The following is a 23,372-nucleotide window of genomic DNA, read 5'->3' as shown; positions in this document are numbered from 1 at the left end:
GTAATGGTGAAAGTACCGGTGCAGCTTGGTTTAGTGGCTCTCCACGTGTATTTCTGTGAATGACTGAAGTAAGTAAGGGAAGCGATTGTCTCACTCTATGCTGCAGTAGCACCGACTCATTAATGTGTGCAGTTTGGGTTGCCACAGTACAAAAAGGACATAAAACTACTAGAGAGTGCCCAAAGGAGTCTTATAAAGATGGTGAAGAGTTTAGAGGGCAGGATGTACGAGGAGCAGCTGAGGTCCCTTGGTGCGCACAGTGCAGAGCAGAGGAGCTGAGGGGAGGCCTGATGGCGGCTGCAGCTCCTCACAGGGAGCGGAGGGGCAGCGCTGAGCTCTGCTCTGTGTGACAGCGACAGGGCCCGAGGGAACGGCATGGAGCTGTGTCAGGGGAAGGGCAGCTGGGGGTTAGGAATAGGCTCTCCACCAGGAAACGGCTGCCCAGGGCAGTGGGCACGGCCCCAGGCTGCCGGTGTTCGAGGAGTATTTGGACAACACTCTAAGACGCAGGGTTTGGATTTTGGGTGGTCCTGTGCAGAGCCAGCAGTTGGACTCAGTGAGCCTCATGGTTCCCTTTCAACTTAGGATATTCTATGATTCTGTGTTTCGACATGCAGAAGGGAGGATTCAGCACGAACATGAGGAGGAAACAAGCCATCTCAGCAAGCTTCCATTTCAGGCAGGAGAGGAATTGTTCTATGGAGTTAAAGGAACCTCTGCATCTTTTCCTTGTCCATCAGTAATGGACCAACGATTGGTCCAATGATGGACCAATACTGTTCTGGATGTAATTGGCTATTAGTCCACAGAGATTTTAGATTACAAACCACTCTCATTAACAGTGCAGATATATTGATTGTATACAAATCCCTAACCCTAGGTTGGCAGCCTAAAGCCTGCGAACATGGAACACTGTGCAAAAGAAATCTATTTATATGATGGTTTTACAATGTATTTTTGCTGTGTCATTTCTCTCACTGACAGATTCCAGAGAAAATGACTATGAAGGAAAACATAAACTACTGTGAATTGTACTTCAGTCTCTGGATTCAGCTGACCCCTTAAAAGTCCCCTGACCCAGCTTTTGCAGTTGATTGCATTACTGTAGAAAAATCCCTTTATTGGTGTAGCTCTGTTACGTATATCCCATTCAATTATTATTATTTTTTTTCCCCAGGGAAAATCAACTTCAGGGAATATTTCCAGTGACATGTTAAGACATAAACTATGTAAATCTTTATTATAGTAGAAAGAGGAGGGACATTCAGCACCTTGGCTTCTTCTGCTGAGCAGCACGTTTTGACACTTTCAATGTTTTAGGTTTTCTCTCTTAATAACGGGGATTAATATAATGTGCCTACAAAGAGATTATGTGAATGAATTACACGGGAGATTAGGGGGATATCTCATTTTGTGTGCCCATCAAAATAAAACCTCTCCTGTCTCAAAGGAAAACAGCCTTCCTTCTCTCTCTCATTAGACCAGATCATTAAATGTACTACAGCAACCACCAGATTGGAGAAGACCGGTGAACAGAAAGACAACCTACATTCCCAGCAAAATCCTAAACAATCTGTCATGCAAAGATCACTTATTCCAGCTAAGAAGTTGAGACATGCATTCAGTCCCATGTGCCCACAGCCCATCTCACTTGTGCTACACATCTCAGCCAGATTCCACACCCCATAAAGTGAGCCTGCATCAGGGTTTTAACTGCAGGAGAGCCCCTGTTGGCTCATGGTAAGCAAGTTGCAACAGCACCAATTCCTTCTCTGAAGAATCTTAAAATAGCTTGCAAACTGTGTGTCCCCAGCACAACTGGGAGAACAGGTATATTTTTGTGGCTATGTTATGGGTAGCTAAACTAAAATGTTATCCACTCTTCAAGGGTACTCGGAGAATCAGGGAAAAAAACAATTCCCAAGACTGTGCTGTAACCACAAGAAAACCTACCCTATTTGCTATTCTCCCTGCCTTGGTTTAGTATTTCCTAGTAAAATATAGTCATCAGACATCTGTTTGGCTCCTTCCATGTCAAGGATCGCAGACTCCTCTAAAAATTGTAAAAGATACTGCACAGCAGCCACAGTTCCACCCCTTAAATGCAGCCTTATTGAAGCTGAAATGTAGCCACTGCTTAGCGATCCAGCTCTGTGTAATCCCTGTCAGGAAGTGAACAGTGACAAAATGAAACTTCTGGAAAAAGTATTAGCTGAGACACACTGTACAGTAGTTTAAAACATCAGTTGTAGAGAATATAAAACTCATCCCAGTGTTTGCTGACTTTTCCCTTCACACTTCTCCTTTCAATTAGAGTAACTACTTACACTGCAATTGTTCTCCATCACTTTTATTTTCTTATTAAGGATTCCATATCGAAGTCCAAAAACTGCATCTGGCTGCATCTTTTTTTACAGAACTGGAGGGTTTGGCTGGGCTCTGTGGCCACAAAGACCTGCTTTGGTATTATAGAGCCAATTCTTTTTCTTCCTTTCCACTCCCTTCCTCCACTCTTCATCAACTCAGAGTTAAGTGGTCCTGTCCAGCACTGAGTCCTCTGGAACTGGTTCCTTCTCTGCCATGTGCAGGATGATTCAGAAGGGTGGATTGTCTCTGAAAAAAAAAGATGCACTTAGGGAAAGCTAAGAAGATCTCTTTTTGCTTTTCATGTCAGACAGAAGCACTGCTCCAGCTCTTTACCTTCTGCTTTACAAGCCCATTGTAACCCCATCAAAAAGCACAGATAGATCTGTTAACCTCTTGGGAACAATGAAAATCATACATTTTCTCTTAGACAATCAGTGGAAAAGGAAAGAGCAAAAAGGATCTAAGAGAAAGAAAAGATATAAGCTAGGCTGGAGATGGTCCCACGTAGCTATTGCGGGATAACCAACCCACTGCATAATATTTCTGTGACAAGTGCTAATGGGTTTTAAATGTCAGGTGCTGTAGCGTAGCCCATCATCTATGCAAAGAAGTAACCAGTATTTTTTATTTGCTTCACAAAAATAGTTCCCCTCCTGTCGCTGCCTGCTGAACAGCACCTGCCTGGGGTGCACGTGAGTGGGAGAGAAGTGCTGCAATCTGACTTGCTTGGCAATCAAATGGAGTCCTCCATTCCCTGCATGTCCTTCCCTCCATTACTATAGGATTAATGCCAGTTCCACACATCAGAGTGTGTTCTGAGGTGAACTTAGCAGTACAGATCCTTACCATGATCTGTCACCAGCACTGTGTAACACTGTGACCCATTCTGCTTCCCTGGACAGGGGCTTGAAAGTATATATGTGTATTTGTGTACATGTGCATATCTGTGCATGTATTTACCCCTTTGTAAATCACATGACCAGGCATGCTTGTACTACTATCACTGAGTGTTGTTTTACCTTTGGTATTTTATGTTGTTGTTTTTTTGTTTGTTTGTTTGTTTTTTGTTTTAACGTTTCTTTCAGAAACCTGAGCAAATTAAAACAGTAACAAAATGTTTCAGCTGTAGCTAATCCCTCCAAAGTCATTGCTCCGGTAATGCTTACAGAAGTATATGCCAGTGTTTTTGATTCTCACCCATGTCAAGTATCAATTTCTTCTTGCAAATAGCACATGCATATATACTTGTTCGTGAATATATGGATTGAAGAGAAATACTAAGGTCTGTCCCTGAGTCATTTCCTTGTCATTTGGTTTTGAACAACATCTTTGGCAATCATTCAGGACCATGTGGTAGCCAGGGCCACATCCAAGCCACCTCAGTTTGGACTTCCCTGTTGGCAGTCAGCACTCTGATTATTAATTCACTACAGATGTCAACACTTCTCATCTGGTAGGATCTCGTGCCCTGAGTGTAACTTGTTAGCATGCAAGTGCCTCACAAAAAATTGCACGGAAGTTCCCCCTAGATGATACTCAAAGATGACTCATGAAAGATGGCTGAAACGATCCTAGAACACAGTCTCTTTCTGAAGTACAATGTGGAAACACTGTGCATTCCATGTCATAACAGTCCAATGAAAGCTATTCAAAGTACTAGCAAGGGTGAATCAGCCACTTCAGAAATGAATCTGATACTGACATATGCTGTACTTCTGTGCTTATAGGGCATTATTAAGATTCCCGTCCATGGCACAGTAAAAAAGCAGTGTATATGTTAGTAGTTACACAGAGGGTAAAAACACACAGCATTGCAAGGATGGAACAATACATCCTTGTCGGGTTTGGCAAAACATGACTTTTAGTGATGAAAACCTGAGGAACACAGGGTCAATCCCACAAAGGCTTACACATATGCTTATCTTTATGTATAAATCATGCGTGCAAATCATTACACTTGGCCTGTGCCATGTCTGCTTCAGCACAGTGTTCTGTGCTGTAAAGCCTGAGGTGTGATCTTGCCATTATTGGATTTAATGGATGGGACTTTCTATGTGAGCCAAGTTATCTGCGTGAGCCAGCATCACTGTTCTGGACATGGCTAACATAGTAAACTAGCTACACAGATGTTGTGAACTTTAAAATAGTGCTTTCCTCTAGTTTTGGGACGAGAAAGAAATCTACAGTTAGTAGCGCTATACCATTTCTTGTGAATATATTATTTACTACGGTATCATCTCAAGGCCCAAATGAGGTTCCCGTTCAAGGCCTTCTTTATACCACAAAGTCATAAGCAATTGCTGCTTGGCATGCAACCTTTTTTTTTTTTTTTTTTTTTTTTTTGTATTTTTATACAGAACTCTGTATTTGAAATCTTGAAATGATATAAGTTTGAAATAGTTTGGGCTTAATTGGGAGCTCTGTCACTGTAAGACCTTGATCCTAATATCAGTTCCAGCACTAGTTTAGGTAGGGGTGAGAGACACATCAGTTGCTTTTCCTCTTTTGGTTTAGTGTCACTCTCCATAGCAAGGCATGTACTTCAAGTCTACACAGTGATTGAAGTTGTGATTTTGAAGAGATTTTATTGTATGGGACATGAGTGCTAGAGCAGGAAGACTTGTCACTATTTAAGAAAAAAAGAGAAATTTTATATTTACTGCACAAGAGCCATACAGCATCGAGCAGATGATGATGAGGCAGTTGGGACACAGGCATTTGGTTGCTGCATTTGGAATTAGGACAGGATGGTAACATCACTTATCAGGATTTAATTTCCATTTCTTGTCCTAATTTGCATCTTCAGGCCCATGGGTTTGGGACTTGACCAGCTGAAGGCTCACGCCAGTAGAAATCCAATATTTCTTTCTGTCCTCAAAAAAGAGTCAAAGATACACATCTTCTCTCCTGCTTTTTCCCCTCATACATGCACGCATTTTACAATGTCTGCTCCTCAGGAAATAGGCATAAATAATCCACAATCGTTTGTGCCTTATTTAAAGGAGCTTTTCCTTTGGTCTCTTAGGACAATGAAATGGAGTGAAAGGGTCACTCTAATAGATAAGCCCAGAAAAGAAACAGGAATGTCTGAAGCCTGAGCACCTCACAAGAGTGGCTTTGAATCTGCATCCACGTGGGAAGAGGGTCCACGCTACCATCTGCTTAAGAAGGAAAATAAATGGAAGAAATAGAAAATGGTTTATTGCTCTTGTCCTGTCAGGGTTGAGTTAAATTGAGGTATCAGCACTACTACGGAATTGTAGGAAAAACAACGAACGTATTAACTGCTGGTCCACCATTCCTGTGCTCTCTAATTATTGTAAGAAAAAACAGCAGCACCCACCTAGTCATAAGGAGTTTTATTTGGTGTCTGTAGAAGAATTAGTCCCACTGGGACAGTATAACCTAGTTTCATGTGGCTGTGTAACGAGGGATCCTTCTGCAAAAAGCTGTCACAAGATGACAGGGGACTTTGATTTTTGTTTGGAATCATTCAGCTTACAGATTTAAACAACTGCCTGAGTTTGGTGCTGTGAAGAGTGAGAGCTTATCTTGCTGCCCGGTTTCAGAGGTACATCTGCAACCACTCCTTTCCATGTGCAACACCTGTGCAAAAAGCGCACTTCACTTGCTCAGATATCCAAAGCATACCTTCACTCGGGGCTATCGATCAAAACATGTCAGGGAAGAGAGATCCTGCCTGTAGGGAAGCAGTTAGAGCCCGAAGACTGTGTTACCCGGCCGCCTCATTTAATATAGCTCCATCCCCAAACAGTAAATAATGTACATGTGGTGGGCATGAGTCATCGCTCCCGCAACCGCGTCAGCGGAGCTCCCTGCTCTGCACGGTTTACGCATTAAAGTGTAAATGAAGGAGAGCTTTTATTATACATCGAATCCGTACGAGGGACCACTCCGAGGCAGTGGCATAGGGCCGTCTCCTTCGCGATCGCGGCTCCCGTTGGGCCGAGCGGCTGCGGCACAAGAGGAGGGCGGGCGGAGGGAGGCTTTGCCATTTTTAGCAAAGTGAGCCCATAAACCGGCGCGCACCCTCCTCTTCCTCTCTCGGAGTTGCTTTGTCTCACGGAGGTAGGCTCTGCGACGGCAGCAGCGCGGCTCTAAGACCGCGCGGAGCCGGGGGTGCCCCCGGTCTCCCGGAGTCACGCCGTTAGCGAGCAGCGCCCGGCTGCCGTCCGCCTCAGGCCGCCCCTGTGGTACCGTTAGGAGGGGACTGCGTGCTGCCCGCCCCGCAAGGCTGAGGCGAAGCGCTGGCGGCAGCGGCCCCGCCCTGAGGCGCCGTCCCGCCTCGGAGCTCCGCGCCTCCCGTTCCCCGTCGGGGGGGCCGCACCTGGCCCGACAGTCCTTCCCAGCCGGTCGGGGGAAGTTTGCGGGCGGGACGAGCGGAGCCGGCAGCCGGTGCGGGGAGAGGCGGAGCCGCCGCTCCGGCGCTCCTCCCGTCACACAGGGGCCGCGCGTGGGAGAGCCGGCCCAGGTGGAGGGAGAGCGGCTGGCTGGGGCGGGGCGGGGGAGGGCAGCGAGAGAACGTGGAGGTGGGGACGCGGGCAGGGACGCGGAGCCGGGCGATGGGGAGGGAGGTGGAGGCTCCGGAGCGCTTCGTCCCCCGGCTCGGGCTCTGACGTGCCGCCTCGGCAGCGGCCCAGCGCCGGCTGCGGGCTGCCCCCGGGGCTTCCCCGAGCGACCATTGGAAAAAGTGCCCCGAGAGCGACTGGGCGCCAGGTGAGCGGGCCGCGTGTTGGGGTGCTCTCGCTGTTTAGGGGTTGCGCTTTGCCCTTTGGTTCCCGGGCGCTACCTGCCGCGCTCCGGAAACTTTGTGCGGTGTGCGAGCGGCCGGGGGCGGCTGGTTGGTTTGGCCACGAGCCGGGCTGCTGGCAGCGGGATTGTTGTGTGTGCGCCGGGCTCGTGAATCAATATTGATTTGCGGGACTCAGGTATTAACCGCTCGCTTCTTAGAAGGCTCATTAGTGGTGACTCGTTTCCATGACAACGGGACCCCTCTGAGGCTTCGGGGTTATTGGTTTGCCCGCCTTCGTTTCTTTCCTGTTCGTGAGATGGACTCGTACCACTGTCATGTTTTGCCGCCGAGGAGAAAAACAAGCAATAAAACCAGAGCGATCCGCCGCCCCAGTTCAGCGTTCCCGGCTGCGGTGCCTTCCTTAGCGATGCACGGACGGGACTGAGCAGTAGTGTGAGTTGTGCTAGATCTCTTAACGTTTGTTTTACTTCTCTAGCCACAAAGCTCAGACTAAAGCACAGTTTGAATCGCCACTTGCTCCAGTTCTCCTTCAAGACGCGAGTACTGAGAAGTGCGATGTTGTTTGTCTTTGTGTGTCGTTGACGAGCGCGGATCCTCTCCTCCCCCCCCCCCTCCCCGAGCGGTTCTATGCTGGGATCTCTGTAGTTCATTACTGCAGCACGGAAGTGAGGATCGCCTTATTGACTTATTGTGTAACTTTGTCACCTTCTCGTGGTGTGACCTTCACAGGTCCTTAACTTCCCTGTAACCTCTGGGGTCTTAACAGGAGGAAACGCTGCCCGCTGGTACCTGTAGTGCTCTGAGGCAAACGGTTCTTCTGAGGTGAAGAGGTGTTACGTTTGAACGTATCGTTTTGTTAGGAGTAGTAAATGCATCTTTCGTGTTCCTCTTCTGTAATGACCTAGGTGCAAATCTCCCCCTTTGTTGTTTTTTTTTTTTCTAATGCCAGTCTTTATTTAACGTAGAGCAGTCACCCTACCTCTTCAAGATGCTGTGTCCTGTCGTTATCCAGCTGAAATCAATAATTCTAATCCCATTTACACGAACAACCAGTCACTGCCTTCCTATGTTAACTCTGTCGGGTTCAGGTAAAAATGGAACTCTTTGTCAGTTTTAAATCTGTAGGACTATCAACTACGACAAAGAGTATATATCTAGCAAGGAGATAAAATAGTAGAGAAAGAAGAGTCTGTGGAATTGAATGATAATCTTGGTCACCTGTCTTAAAATTGCAACCAAAGAGGGACTGAAAAGCTTTTTCTTCTCTTGAGACAGAGAGAGAGAATGAGTACACACTTTTAACTGTATGTCAACTTAAACATCTGAAATGGTTCAACCGATTTTCATAGTTTTCCAAGAAAGATTTTGATATGTAGCATTCTTCATGGAAGCATTGAGAGGGAGTGCGTAAATGTTTTAGGATATACATTTCTAAACCAAAACAGCACCTGACTGATGTCCGGCGATAAACATCTGAGATGATAGCAGTAGTAAGTTAGAATAGCAGGGGAACCTCAGTAGGAAGTGTACATTTCTTCATTGAAATGCTCCTCTCAAGTGAATAAACTGTATCTGTTCCAAAATACGTATCTCCTTCCTACCCTGAGGAAGAGCCTATCCCAAGCTCTGTTCAGCAAAGTGCTAAAACATATGCCTCGTTCCAAATGCATTAGTGTTCTTTAATATCAGCAGACAAACTGTGCTTCAAGCATTTACTTAAATATTCTAAAGAATGAAGCCCGTGACCTTGTCTTCTTAGCAGCTTGACAGTGAAACATCTGTCTGAAAATATCTCTTGGGAACTCAGAACCTTCTGACCGTTACCAGCCCTAGTGAAGAAACTTAATGACAAACCTACATGAAGAAAGAAAAAGAAATGATGTCTGAGTATCTCATCTCCTTTAGTTGTCATTGAATTATGTTTCTATATTGAACTATTAAATTTTTACTACTTAGTGCTGCACAGTCAATGCAGGTAGACAGAAAGCGAGCCTGGTTTTATTCTGTGCTTTGTGCCTTCTGTAAAGCTCAGTCTTCTATTACTTGTGGTAGTAAGACCAACAGAGATTCCTTTTCAGTTCTCAGACTCTGGTTGCTATGAGAGAGTGGGTAAATATGTATTTCTTAAGACTGATAACAGAATGGCAAGAAAGATACTTTCTGTAAAGTCTGAATGATTTCTATAGTTGCTTGTGAGAATACTATTCTCTGAAGTTGTCTAATTGTATGAGCTGCTACTGATAAAGGTGTTCTGCGTGAAGAAGCAGAGGGGGGAAAAAAAGCAAATAAGTATGAAGACTAAACCCATAGGTATAGATGATTATATGGGTGCTGTATTTTACTATACCAACGTAAATTGGTTATAATGTACTGGTTGTCTTTTTTTTTTTTAATAAACTAAGGTGGTTCTGGGAATGTTTATATACAAGCTACGTATTGCTCAAGCTGCATGTTACTCCGACTTTACTGGCATGTAGAAGTAAACTTAGCATTGGTGTTGGAAATGCTTCAGGTGGTTTGGGGAAAAAAAGTAAATACAGGAGATGGTTGAGCTACATTCTCTGTAACTGATCTGCTTTGGGCAAATTGCTTTATCCCCCTATTTCATCTTTACTCTATTCATCATCCCTCTACTTATCTTCAGTCTTGTTTGCTTGGAGTGTAGGTTCTTCAGTGTAAAATCTTGTTTTGTGCGGGTATGGTGCCCGGACAGATCTCTGTTGGAGCAGCAAAATGTTACTGCAGTACGATAATGAGAAATGATAGGCAATATTTTTCCTGTATCAGTCACCGAGGTGTTTGCATGAACGCTAGTTGCTGTCTGAGAGGCAGTAAGATTGTTACAGATCAATGGAAAGGTATAATGGAGGAATTGTTTCTATTGCTATTACCTTTCTGTTTCTTTTGCTGAAACTTCTGGAGAAAAAGTTCACAGATCTAGAATTAGAGTAGCTCATTCCTGCTTTTCTTGGACATGTATGTTTGCTGTCAGGGCAAATGTACAAGACTTCTGGAGATGAAAATAATGTAGTCATAAATTTAAGATTTGCACGAGGCTCATCAACAGAAGAATCAAGCGCTAAAGAAATGAAGTAGAATCCCTATTATTTATTTATTCTTTCTTTCTCTTTTTCCTGTGTTTGTAGGTGGGAGAAAGGCAGATGAGTTTCCAGGTATCCTTTTCAAGCTTATAAAGCACACAGCTTCATATAACAGCAGTAAGTAATGGCATTAGGAAGGTATGAGAGCTGTCACTGTATTATTCCAGCTGGGAGCTTAATTATGCTCTCGATAAACTACTGTAAGAATGTTTATACTTCAAAATATGATATACTTGGGGTAAGTCCAGCTACAACTTTTTTTCTTTGGTCTTACTTTTCAAAGTCACTCTCTTAATGGATATTGGATGTTTCTGCTAAACTGGGCTTTTAGGCTGAGGTCCTTTTCTAGAAAAGGTTTACAGATGAAAACTGTTTTTTTTTTTTTTTTTTTTAACTAATCACACTTCTGCTGTAGATAATAGATTGACTTCTTTTGTCAGGTTTTAGCTGAAAAAAACAAAGTAAAATAAGGCGAGGAATATATTTTTGCATATTATTGGAAGGTGAAGTAAAGCTCTTGTATTTTGTTTATTTTACTCTTCTTAACGATGAGAACTTTTGCATATGAAGATCTAGAAAAGCTCTTTTCCATCTTTTCATTTACTTGCCTTGCTTTTAATGAATTCTGTACAATGATTTCAAAGTGACTAGAATTTCAAGGTGCGAATATGAAACAACCCAAAGAATTTTTCTTTAAATATGCCTGGCGGAGAAAAGGACAGGACTCTAAGTCTGATATTGCGAATCTGCAAGCTGACCTGCATAAATTCCCTTGTGACTTGGGAAACTTTGGACTTGGGTCTGTTTCCTACTTATGAAACTGACAGATGAAAGGATACATCAGCTCAAATTTGTTACCTCCAAATTTTATTGCTCAGACAATGGAGTTCAGTGGCTGTAGGGCTCAGCCAGTGATCAACTTGTACGTCACTGCAATATAAACTATAGAAACTCTGAAGGGAAAGGCAAATCTTCCTTCTCACAAAGTCCCACTGGATGCAATATGGTCTCCTACATGAAGGAAGAGAGTACGTGGAAGCTTTTAAGGACTTAAAAATTCAGGAAGGCATATGGCACTCTGTGAAGACAGACATTTCAAAAGATTTATGCAGATACTAGGGTTGTGGGTAGTAACAGTGATGTTTATGGTTGCCAGAAGCCCAGAAAAAGTAGAATCAAACCTGAGAGCAAGTTGACTAGGCTGCCTTACTGCTTCAGAAACGCCAAACAAAACAATGTATTTTCAAAGGCCCTGAAAATAAAACTGTTTGTTGGCTTTCGTAGATTCCCCCACATGAAGTCTTCATGATCTGCATGCCTTTCTTAGCCTCAGTTGTACAGAGCTCATCTTTCTGGGATTGGTGGCTGTGGTGTAAGTCTGATTCAGAGAGGATGTCTGCTCTCAAGAGAGAACAAAATTCACGTGGCAAACAGTTTGTGTTTGAATACCAGAACATACAATACGGAGGATAATAACCAGTAGACTTGAGAATTGTCTACCATCTTGAAGATCTAAGAACAGCATAGTGCGACCTTTGGAGTAGTTAATTTGCTTTAAATCTGATTTATTATTATTATTTTTTATAGTGGTGGGAAGAATAAAGGCAAATTAACCTATTAGCAGTTTCTACAGTGCAGGACAGATTTCTGCTCTTATTGGTACCCTAGACACACATACACTGCACACCAAAATGGAAATGAGGAACACCCTGCCTCTGAGAAATCAGTACCAGCATACAACACAGATAGTATTCCCCAGGTACACCTCAGTACCCACTGTCAGTATAGAAAGGCTACAGAGGAGCCATTGAGTACTTGAGATGACATCATAACCTTTTGATGTTGCATCTGAATGCCTTATCCTCAACTGACGTAGTACATCACTGCTTTTATGGTAGGGCTAGTTTGCTTGATTTCTTCACTTGCAGGCGATAGGCTCTGAGCACAACAGTCGATGGATGTACCTGGCAGTTTGTGCGGGGTGGAAGCTAAGGCACTGATTTTCTATGTTCTCTGGAGATAAGCAGAGAGAGACCTAATGTCTGTGTGTGCGGCAGCACGCAGCGGCATTCGTGCTTCTTCCTTTGAGTCTCTTGATTTGTAGGCTGACCTTTTCACAACGGTGAAGCTTAGCAGGCCCACACGATTTTGTCACTTTATGCTGGGATGTCTGATGTTGCAGACAGGGAGTCTGTTCCTGTTATATTTGGAGTCAAGGGCAAAATTCTCACTAATTTCCATAGGAACAAGTTGTGTTCCTAAACATACTTCAGTAGCTAGAAAGAAACTTCCTAATAAAGAACCAGACTATAACATTGCGCATAACAGTGAGCATTGTTTTATGCTTCAAACCCCTCCGCAGTAATATGCTTGCAGACCAAGCATTGCAAATAACAAACCTCAGGGCATTCCTGGAAGGACTGTGGAGGATTGCCAGCTCTCAGTCTGTGCTGAGAAACAATTGAGTCTTGATCATGTTACTGATTTAAAAAAACAAACAAACAACAACAACAAAAAAAACATTTATTCTAATGGGCACTATTCAGTCCATTAGAATTCTGTTCCTGATACAATCTAGAAGCAGTGATGTTTGACTTAGTGGCATTAAACAAAGGATTTGCTACCTCAAAGAGAAAAGGCAGAGGGATTTTGTTTACGTGGAGAAGGAAAAGGCCCAGCACTGATGGAGGAGACCTTCGGAAGATACCAAGAAAAACTCTGGACTGTTGTCTGGAGTTGTGATACTTTAGACATATTCCTAACCAGTTGTCCTCCTTCCCACTTGGGTATTAGTTTTTTTTCTTTATTTTTTCCTTACTTCTCTTAATCTTGCCCTTGGTGATTACCTTGCTGCCATTCCTATGGCTCACTTAACAGAGAAACTTTTTCAGTTACAGGCTAGGAAGAGCTGAAGTGAAGTACCTAGAACCCATTGGAGGAAGGCAATTCAAAAAATGTATTTTGCAGAACTCTGCCGCTCCGTGATTGCTTTTCAGAATCTCTGTATTTCACTAATTTTGCTTCTAGAGGATTACTGTTCTGTACAAAGCTATCTAAGTATAAGGAGGTAGTTGCCTGAGTCATGTACTCTGCACATTTGTAGTCTGTGTAGCATTCCGAAATACGAAGATGACAGGACTGATTTTTCCATACCATTTTCAGCCTGTTGTAATTTGAATATCTCTTTCTTTGTTAATCACACTTCATCTGTTAATCTTACATCTTGCACTGGTTTGCTTTTTGTGGTGAGAATTTGAGAGATTTTTGTATTCTTGCCTCACCCAGTACTAAGCGTCAACCTATGACCAACAATACTTATGCTTTAAAATTATGTCAATTTCCCATTATATCACTTCCCTGACAGTTCATCTTAATATTCAAAAACATAGACAAAGTTCTGCAGAGGTAGACTTTTCCAAGGAGACTGTATTCTTTTTAGATACTTTATCTTGAGTGGAAAACATGAATTTTCAGTATACAATGACATCCAAAATACTGGCTTTTTTCTATATGGTTAAGGATGAGTTTCTTTCTTTGTCTTGTCTTTTCAGCATTGCCATGGTGCGTAGTTTGGACGGAAAGCTACCAAAATAGATTAAATGAGAAGTTATTCACACAAAATATCCCCAAATACAGGAATTGAATGCAAAGCTGATAGACCGATATACTCTAAAGCTGTAAAAGACAACATAAATCTAAAGGCGGAAATAGAAGTAGCCCACACCGTGAGACTTCACGGAGAGCTTAAACTATCCAAAATGATGGGGAACTGAATAATTATATCTTTACTTTAAAGGATAGACTTTATTGCTATTTCGTGAAAAATGTGAAGGCTCATTCTTCTAAGTGCAACATTTTTCATTGTATCAAGTGTTAAATTCCACTTACAGATACAGACATATAGGAGCTCTGACATAAGTAAAGCACTGGTTCAATCTATGGCTTAGTGGTAACGCTGAGCATTGACATACTGGGCTAGAACTGAGAAGTCATGAGAGAACTAGTTCTGGGCTTTTCTCCATATTGGAAAAATGTTTCCAAAGTTCAGTATAATCATCCTTGTTATCTTTTTTTGATTGTGTGGAGATTGAGTAATTCATTGTGATCCTGTTGTAAAGTGTGGTGACACAGCAGTATTTCCCTGATTAAGACGCTGTTGAATTTTCATACTTAGAAATACTACTGGCAGACATTTAGAAAGCTGGATTCTAGCCAGAGAATAAACAATCCGCTGAAGCCAACTATGCAAGGAGATTCTATATACACAAGTCAGAGACTGTTAATTATTGCTTTGCATTGCAGGCTCTCTTCTGTGTTTGGGCATATCTGTGAATTCCCATGTGAAGTAACTCAGTAGCTATGCAGCCAGTGCAGGGGCATTGGGGTATTAGCCAGTGCAGTGGTTATTCAATCATATGCTGACCCGTGTCCTTTCCAGGACTTGTGGCAAATGGAAAGTATCCTTTGGGCTCAGTGCTGTTCTACTTTAATCTGTGATTTACAACAGCTCTCAAGTTGTTCTGTTGCTAGAAAAGTGGCAAAGTGTACAAAACATGTGCAGTCTCAATCTGTGCTGCAAAGATCAGATTCAGTCACTATTAGCTATTTCCCATTCCTATTTTTTTTTTTAAGACTCTGTGCACTCTGCCATTCATCTGTTGACTGTCGATATGTATACTTTATGTAAGAAACTGGCCCACATCATACGTTGCTGGTATTTACTTTTTAGGAGCCTCATAAATAGAACTGTATTTAAAACTTAAAAGCTCATGTTGGATGAAAGAAACAATTCACTTTTTTTTCTTCCCCTCCTCCCCATTCAGAGTAGATAAGCACAGGTGAAGCATTACTAAACAAGGCTCGGACTTTTATTTTTAATTTGAAATAACTATTTTCAAGACACAGACCCTAATTTTATAAGACTGTGGGCAAATTCCTATTTATTTGAATGGAAGCAGAGTCAAGCCCCAGGTGCGTGAGGGATGCTATTGTAAAAGCAAAGCCAAAGTGCTTCTGAGTCCCCTCTGCAGGAATCAGGATGGAACTACTGGCCAACGATCTAAATATAACAATGTGATATTTGTGAAGAAGGGAATTGACGCTATTATTACTTTTTTTGCCTTTCTACTCTTTATCTCTAGCATCCCATGTTTTGGGGTCATTCTCAGCAGAGAACTGTTCAGTCCATTAATTGTCTTTCTTAGACAGACTCTATCTTCTCTCTCATAATGACATATTCTTGGCAGAGAAAGTTTTATCCAACTTTAGTCTCTTAAGCCCTAAGGCCATAGTCTGAAGCTTTGTTTCTTCTTTTCCCCAGAACCTATTATATTCAAAAGGAATTAATGTATCTACACACGCACACATAGGCATACATGCATAGCTTTCATTTAAATTAATTTGCATAATATGTGTTCATTTTGTACTTTTGTAATTGTTCTAATCAGTGATAATACAAGGGGTGCAACAAGTTTACTGCTTATGGCAAATTTTATCCAGATTTTGAGACAGTTATAATAACCTTTTCCAACTCCACTTAGCTTCTCCCTACATCTTCTCACTTCAGGCAACAGTGGGAGATTAACAGTGGCTTGAACACAAATCCAAATGACTGATTACTGGTAAGAACAAAATGTATTGCTTAATGCTTACATTGCCTACTGAATGTAAGTAACAGCTTCCTAAACTTCCTGTGGTGGTGGAACTGTAACATGGAATAAACATATTCACAATAGCTTGTTTAAAACATTTAATAGATTATTTTTCTTTCCTTTTGTTCTTCTCTGAAATATGAAATTTAATCCAGTAGTACAGTCTAATCACTGGTATTTATAGTCCAGCCTTAAAACATCAAGTAAGAGCTCTAAAAATACACACATGCTTTTCAGATGTGCTCTGTACTGCACCTGTCTCACAGTAAGCCTTACTGAAGACTTGGTGCTCGATGCTTTTTAAGGAAAGATGAGAGGAGCAATATTCTCAAGGCATTCAGCACCTTTCTTAAGCAGGCTGTGTTTATAGTGGTGTCTGTTTTGATAATGAGGCCCTTTAAAGCAAGCATTGTTTTTGCAACTTTCTGTATAATAGTTATATTTACCTACAACAAACAATTAAAAGCCGTGTATAACATTTAAATAATGCAAATGAAGCTGCAGTGCTATCACTTAACAGTCAAAGCGGAGTATTCCTTTCTTCCTTTTCTGTTCCATCTGCCTTCTCAATCATGTCTCTCTCTTCAGATGGGTTCAGGCAGGCATATAGTGGAGAGCATACTGATGTCATGGTCTGGATCAATAAAGTTTGGTATCCAAATCTGCCCAACTTTTTTCTCAAAAAACATTTATTGTACTGTCTTCTACTTTGTATTCAGCCTAGCTAATGGTAGTAGGAACAGTGGCAGTATTTTTATTTTATGCAGTCCTGATTCCTCAAACAAGGAAAATACTCTTCCTCTTTCACAAGCCTCATCTCTATTTCCTTTAATTTTTACTTCACTTTTCTTTTGTCTGATTTGAAGTAAATGTTTTAGTGTTTTAATTTCATGCACCAAAACTAAACAAATGTCTTTACTGATTTTTTTCCAATTCTGCTGCCAAAACAACAAAAATCAGTTGGTTGCCTAGCATTATTGGAGAATTTATATGTGACACAGAATGGCCTTCCAAAAGAACACATTTTTTTTTTCATGAATTGAGGTTGTAAGCACATGATACAGTCAGTCTGGTTCTGTGGTTATTGCTGTAGCAAGTCCTCTTTCCTGGAAGAGAAGTCCTGTCCTCTTGCATAAGAGCTTTCTCCCTGACTGTGAAGCCAGAGAAACTTGTAGTTAGTGAAGGCTTTAGGAAACTGTTGTGATGAAATGAGAGGGTTGAAAAGAGCTTGTTTTAAGGACGTAAACTGCGCATAGCATTTTCTTGGAAGGAAAGCCAAGTCATGGTCCTTAAGGAGGTTTATAATTTGAATTCTATACCCATACTGAAAATACTTGCTGTAGAGTCACTTTGTTAGGCAAGTCCAAGTAAAGAGTTTTTACTATGAAATAGATATTAAAAGAATAATTCTATAGATACCAACTGGGTCATATGGCGGTATTGTCTCACATGTAGTTTGTATATCCATGCTGAATACAACCTCATCAGTACAAAGATTTTGCTCCTTTTGGGAGGAGGCTAGTGGGCCTGGAAGAGGAAGTTGTTTGAATTAAATTACGTAGCTATTAGTAGCAAAGCAAACCCAAAGAAGTAAGCCATCTGTTGCACAGCTCGTTATTGGTAATAAATGTAATGATACAGCAAATTCAGAGCCTGGATTTTGAAGCAGTGAATGATGATGGATGTAACTGAAATTCAGTGAGATGGCAGAGACTCAGACCTTCCTGTACCCGTGAAAGGGATCCAGACCTTACAGCAAGACTAAACTTGTCAGTGTTTTAAAACACATAAGTAACTTCAACATTGCTGAGGTGCTTTGTTCTATCACAAGAGTGAAGGATCTCTGAAAATGCAGTGCAGTGTTATAAATAATTAGCTGTGGATCTACCCCATTAGAAGGCTGAAATAATGTCTGAAGGACATGCTTTTGTAAGCTATAGGTGATAAAATCTCACAATCAACAAATAAATAAAAATGCAATAGAAAGCAGAACTCTCAAAACACACGAGTAATCAGCTAGATAGAAGTGAGGCTAAGTACGTGTGCTGAGATTTAGATTGTGAGTTGAGACAATGGGAAGATTCTAATTCCTGTCTCCTTATGATAACAAATGGGATCTGCTGCTTTCCTAGAAGCAATTTAAGCACAAGCACAATTCTTTTTTTTTTTTTCTGAAGACCTTATTCTTCAGAAGCTAACAACTCAGTAGTGTGCAGACTAATCACTTCAATCTGCTGAAGTTTTTATCTACTGTATACCCTGTGCAAGGTTATGCAGAATTTTTGAGTTAAATTTATAGTAGTTTTCTATACATAATAACTGCATGTTAGTACAGGAGCTTTGTCCTTTTACAGAAATCGATTTTCAAGATGTAAATGTCCATTTGAAGAGTTCTCTTGTGTGCTCTGACCTGCAGTTGTGACTTCATTGTATACTGTGATATGAGAAGTTTCAAAGATGGGTTAACTCTTCAGTAAGACACAATGAAGAGTAGGTTCTAAGTATCAGCTGGTGACGTCTCTATTCTTGACCATCTGAACTTGAGGCTTTGCTAATTTGCAGCCTGGAATAGGTCTTCTAGTACCAAGTTATTTCCAGATATATGCTCTCCCAGACATATACTCTTCCAGCTTCTGGCCAACTGCATTACAGGTACTTTCTGCATTAGAGATCATAGCTTGGAGTTTAATAGCTGTTGATGGATGCTTTTATCCATGAAATGTATTTGTTTTTAGAATGTAAGTAGGCTGTTGTCATCAACAAATCCAGTTAAGCTGTATGTTATGTGGGGGGGAAAAAAAACAACGCACCTCTTCTTGTTTATTTTTGAACTGCTGCCTGACAACACTGTTTGGCTTGCAATTCTTGTATCATACGAAGTGATGCGCAACTGTTGCTTATTCAGCTTGTCCATGCCACTCATATAGACCTTTGAGTTCCCTTTACAGCTGAATCTTCCTTATTCGTTTAATTGCTTGAAAATATTTTACCTTTTACTATCCTTATTCTCTCCTGTTCCCTTTCCACAGTGCTGTGTTGTGGTTCTGTGCAATTTTTATTGAACAGATGAATGTTTCAGAGACAGAAGTGGTACTTGGTGTTTGTTGCTATGCAATGTTTTGGTCAGCAGTAGGAATTAGACACCCCTAGTGCTGGGGGAAGAGACCTTCAAAATGATTTAGGTACCGCATGCTATTCAGACTAGTTTAAAACTGAGACTGAGGTATTCAACAGCATTTTTTGCTTCAGTCTTCACAAACAACTGCTTTACACAAGCCCTCAAACAGATTATTTGGAAGGTGGGATCTGGGAAGATATTGCCCATCCCACTGTTAGTGAAGATCAGGTTCACGACCACTTGAGGAACCTGAAAATTCATAAGACTGTGGGTGGGTCCTGACGAAATGTATCCCAGAGTCCTGAGGAAATAGGCTGATGTAGTTGCCAGGTCAGTCTCTATGATATTTGAAACATCGTGGTGGTGAGGCAAAGTCCCTGGTGACTGGAGAAAAGGCAACGTCACACTCACTCTTAAGAGGAGTAGAAAGGATGACACAGGGAGCTACTGATCTGTTAGCCTCACCTCAGTGCTGGGGAAGATCATGGAGGATATCCTTCTGGAAATTATGTTAAGGTATATGGAAGAGAGGGGAGGTCCAGAGAAGGGCAACAATGCTGGTGGGGGATCTGGAGCACAGGCCTTACGAGAAGCAGCTGAGGGAGCTGGAATTGTTCAGTCTGCAGAAGAGGAGGCTCAGGGGAGACCTTTTCGCTCTCTATAACTACCTGAAGGGAGGTTGTAGTGAGCTGGGAGTTGGCCTGTTCTGTCATGTAACTAGTGGTAGGACTTGAGGGAATGGCCTCATGTTGTGCCAGGGGAGATTCAGGTTGGACGTTAGGAAATACTACTTCTCCATAAGAGTGGTCAGGAGCTGGAATGGGCTTCCCAGGGAGGTGGTGGAGTCACTGGCCCTGGAGGTGCTCAAGGAACATTTAGATGTTGTACTGAGGGACACGGTTTAGTGAGAACTATTGGTGATAGGTGAACAGTTGGACTGGATGATCTTAAAGGTCTTTTCCAACCTGGTGATTCTATGAGGTGATATGGGATAACCAGCATGGCTTCACCAGGGTTTGGTTCTGCTGACCAACCTAGTGGCTTTTTATGATGGCATAACTGCATCAGTGGACAAGGAAAGGACCTCTGATGTCATCTATCTGGACATGAGATAAGGCCTTTGACATGATCTCCCGTAACATCCTTCTCTCCACACTGGAATGATACAGATTTGATGGCTGAACTGTTCAATGGACGAGGACCAGGTAGCAAGATCATACCTAGAGAGTGGTGGTTAATGACTCAGTGTCCGGATGGAGATCAGTGATGAGTGGTGTCCCTCAGGGGTCATTACCAGGACTAGTCCTCTTTAACATCTTCATCAGTGACATCAACTGTGTGATCAAGTGCAAGTCCAGCAAGTTTGCAGATGATGCCAAGCTCTGTGGTGCAGTCAACACACCCAAGGGACAGAATGACATTCTGAGAGATCACACTCCAGCAATGGGCCCAGGTGAACCTGCTGAAGTTCAACAAATACAAGTGCAAGGTCATGCACCTGGGTCGTGGCAAACTCCACTATCAGTACAGGCTGGGGGATGTAAGGATGCCGAAAAGGACTTGGGAGTACTGGTGGATGGGAGGCTGGACATGAGCCAGCAATGTGCCCTCACAGCCCAGAAAGCCAACCGTATCCTGGACTGCATCAAAAGAATCATGACCAGCAGGCTGGGGGAAGTGATCCTGCCCCTCTACACTGCACTGGTGGGACCTCACCTGGAGTACTGCATCCAGATGTGGAGTCCTGAAGTACAAGAGAGACATGGACCTGTTGGAGTGTGTCGAGAGGAGGCCCACAAAAATGATCCAAGGGATGGAACATCTCTCCTACGAGGACAGGCTAAGGGAGCTGGAGCTGTTCAGACTGAAGAAGAGAAGGCTCCAGGGAGACCTGATAGTGTTCTTTCAATAGAAAGAACCCTCCCCCAACCTAAAGGGGGGCTGTAAGAAGGAAGGGGATAGACTCTTTTGCAGGACTAAATGTGACAGGACAAGGGGAGATGGTTTCAAACTGAAAGAGAGGAGATTTAGTTTGAACATTAGGAGAAAATTTTCTACAGTGGGGATGGTGAGGCACTGGAAAAGGTTTCTCAGAGAAGTGGTAGAAGCCCTGTCCTTGAAGACGTTCAAGGTCAGGCTGAATGTGGGGCCCTGAGTGACTTGATCTAGTTATAGATGTCCCTGCTTATTGCAGGGGAGTTGGACCAGATGACCCTGAAATGTCCCTTCTTATTCAAAAGATTCTATGATACTATGCTTGTGTGTGTGGTACTTGGCTTTCTCATGTAAAGGAATCTCAAGATGTGTCTCCTCACAAAATGAAGAAAATCTTTAAGGTTGTCAAATCAAATTCTCAACTCAAGTTTTTCCCATTTGGGAAACAAACAGTGTCATTGGATATTTAGGGTTTTTCCCTCCTCTAGTCTTTACTTTTCCAAGGGGTAATGATGTCTCATGCACTACCTAAGGTAAAATTCTGTAACTGCAAAAAATAATCTGGTTCAGTGTCTGTTGACACAGAATGTGCCTAGCCAAAATACTGAAGGGGTCTACTAATCAGTTAGTCTTTATGATGGTTTATATCAAGGAGACAGGACAGTATCAGTTCAGATCAGATTTCAAAGAAAATGCAGTCATTTCTGCAGTACTCTTTTGTCTGTTGTGGCATCCTCATGGTCATCCTCAACATTCTGAGGTGCCTTAATTTTCAAGTATATTAATGGGATTTTTATTCTTAGGTGACTTATTTTCTTGCTTTGATTTTTATCTCTCAATTTTAGTTTTTTTCCAGAGCTGTTCAGACTTTCTAATCACGCTCCTTTTGATATTTCTTCTGGATTGAGGCATCTGCATTGTGAGCATTAACCTTTTATGTAATGAAAATATCTATGATTTTTTTTAATTACTTTCTTACTCAGAAATTAATCTACAGAAAACTTTCCCATACAGGGAGTAGGCACCAAGAAGGCATAAACACCCTCTGTTTCCCTAAGAGCTCTAAGCATAAGTTGGTGTTGCCTGAGGTATGGGAAATACTTGGAATCATTTGTCTTTCCACATCTTTCTTTTTTAGCGTGTTTGATTGGTTCTTCTGAGGCAGTGTCTTAAGTTCTGCGTTCTTTTATACTGCAAGTGTACTTACTCTTTGCTTTTATATCTTTTAATCCAATAGCCAAATGACAAATGTCTCCTTTTGAAGTCTGTCTTAAGGCATATACTGTGGGGTGCTTGATCTCTTTGAGTTCTCTTCTGTCCCTTCCTCTATCACGATAACAATTGTCTGTCTAGTGAGCAGCATGATAAAAATAATGGATAATACTTCTTCTGCTTTACTGTTATCAGTTTATCTAGTTAAGTATTTTATTCTATTTTATCCTGATGTGTAAAAAAGTTCACTTAAACCTCAACTTCTTTTCGTAAAGGTTTTTTTAGAGCTTTGATGGCATGGTTAGTCAAATCATGATAACTTTTACATGTGTTCCAGATGCAGTGGTTGTAAGTATCCTATTTGATTTCAGCCTGACAGTTTTGTTCATCATCTGCTAAAACTTTGTCTGTAACTCTTAGAATGCTTTTGAATTATTTATTGACAATTATCATTTGTATTACACAATTTCTAGTGTTTTTTATACTTTTGGTAAGTGATGTGATCCCATCATATTCACTGAATCTTCATAAGGCATGAAGCTGTCTTGCCATCAGTTCACCATAGGTTCATAGGCAGATTTCTATATCAGATTTCTTTTGCTTTTAGTAGTTTAGGTTCTCTGTAAGTTGTATAGTGACTGTCCACCATATGCTTAACTTTGCTTCACTTGACAAATCCTCATCTATTTGCAAATGGTCAAACTTTCATCTTCCTGTGGTCTTTCTTAGCTTCCTATTGTAGTTACAGCCTGATGTCTTGTCCGTACAGTATTCCTCATTTATCTCCAAGGATGTTGTACTGTTGGTCACATCTGCTGAACTGGGATAAAACATTTAAAATGTAATTAACTACTTTCAGAAATAAGATTTTCTAAAGCCAATGTACACTTAGTGGTGCTCAGTGCTGGTAGGTAGGACATGATTAGACTGAATGTATTAATGCATAGTGCAGTTCTCTCCATCCACCATCATGGAACAGAGTCAACAGCACGTTCCATTTCTTTGCTTATTTGGGTCTTTTGGTATGTTCGTTCTTTTTTTTTCCCCCAGAATAACATTATGTAGTTGATTTTTATTATAGAAGCAGGGAGTGCAGCACTCTTTCCCACAAAGAGCACCAGGCATGGTAAGTGGACCTAGAGATGGGAAACAAGAACAGTGATCACACTGATAAGCCAGTTGATAGTCCCCACTTCACACAGTGTAAGCTTACC

General features: G+C 41.8%; 1 protein-coding gene across 9 annotated transcripts in view; it reads left to right on the top strand.

Moving 5' to 3' along the window:
- Positions 1–6,427: 6,427 nt before the first annotated feature.
- Positions 6,428–23,372, top strand: part of KIAA1644 (protein shisa-like-1) — an 82,203-nt gene continuing 65,258 nt past the window's right edge. For 3 of the 9 annotated variants that reach the window (XR_003071356.3, XM_015291144.4, XM_015291097.4), the window contains exon 1: positions 6,946–7,104. The gene's annotated coding sequence lies outside the window, so the exon portion shown is untranslated. Of the gene's footprint in view, positions 6,457–6,945; positions 7,574–10,287; positions 10,360–23,372 lie in introns of those variants that run through there. The other 6 variants (XR_003071359.3, XR_003071357.3, XR_003071365.3 and 3 more) reach the window with 6 other exon arrangements.

Source organism: Gallus gallus, chromosome 1 (genome assembly GCF_016699485.2).
Source record: "Gallus gallus isolate bGalGal1 chromosome 1, bGalGal1.mat.broiler.GRCg7b, whole genome shotgun sequence".
In the NCBI taxonomy this organism is placed as follows: Eukaryota; Metazoa; Chordata; class Aves; order Galliformes; family Phasianidae; genus Gallus; species Gallus gallus.
Note: the sequence above shows the minus strand (reverse complement) of the source record. Positions and strands in the feature narration are given on the sequence as shown.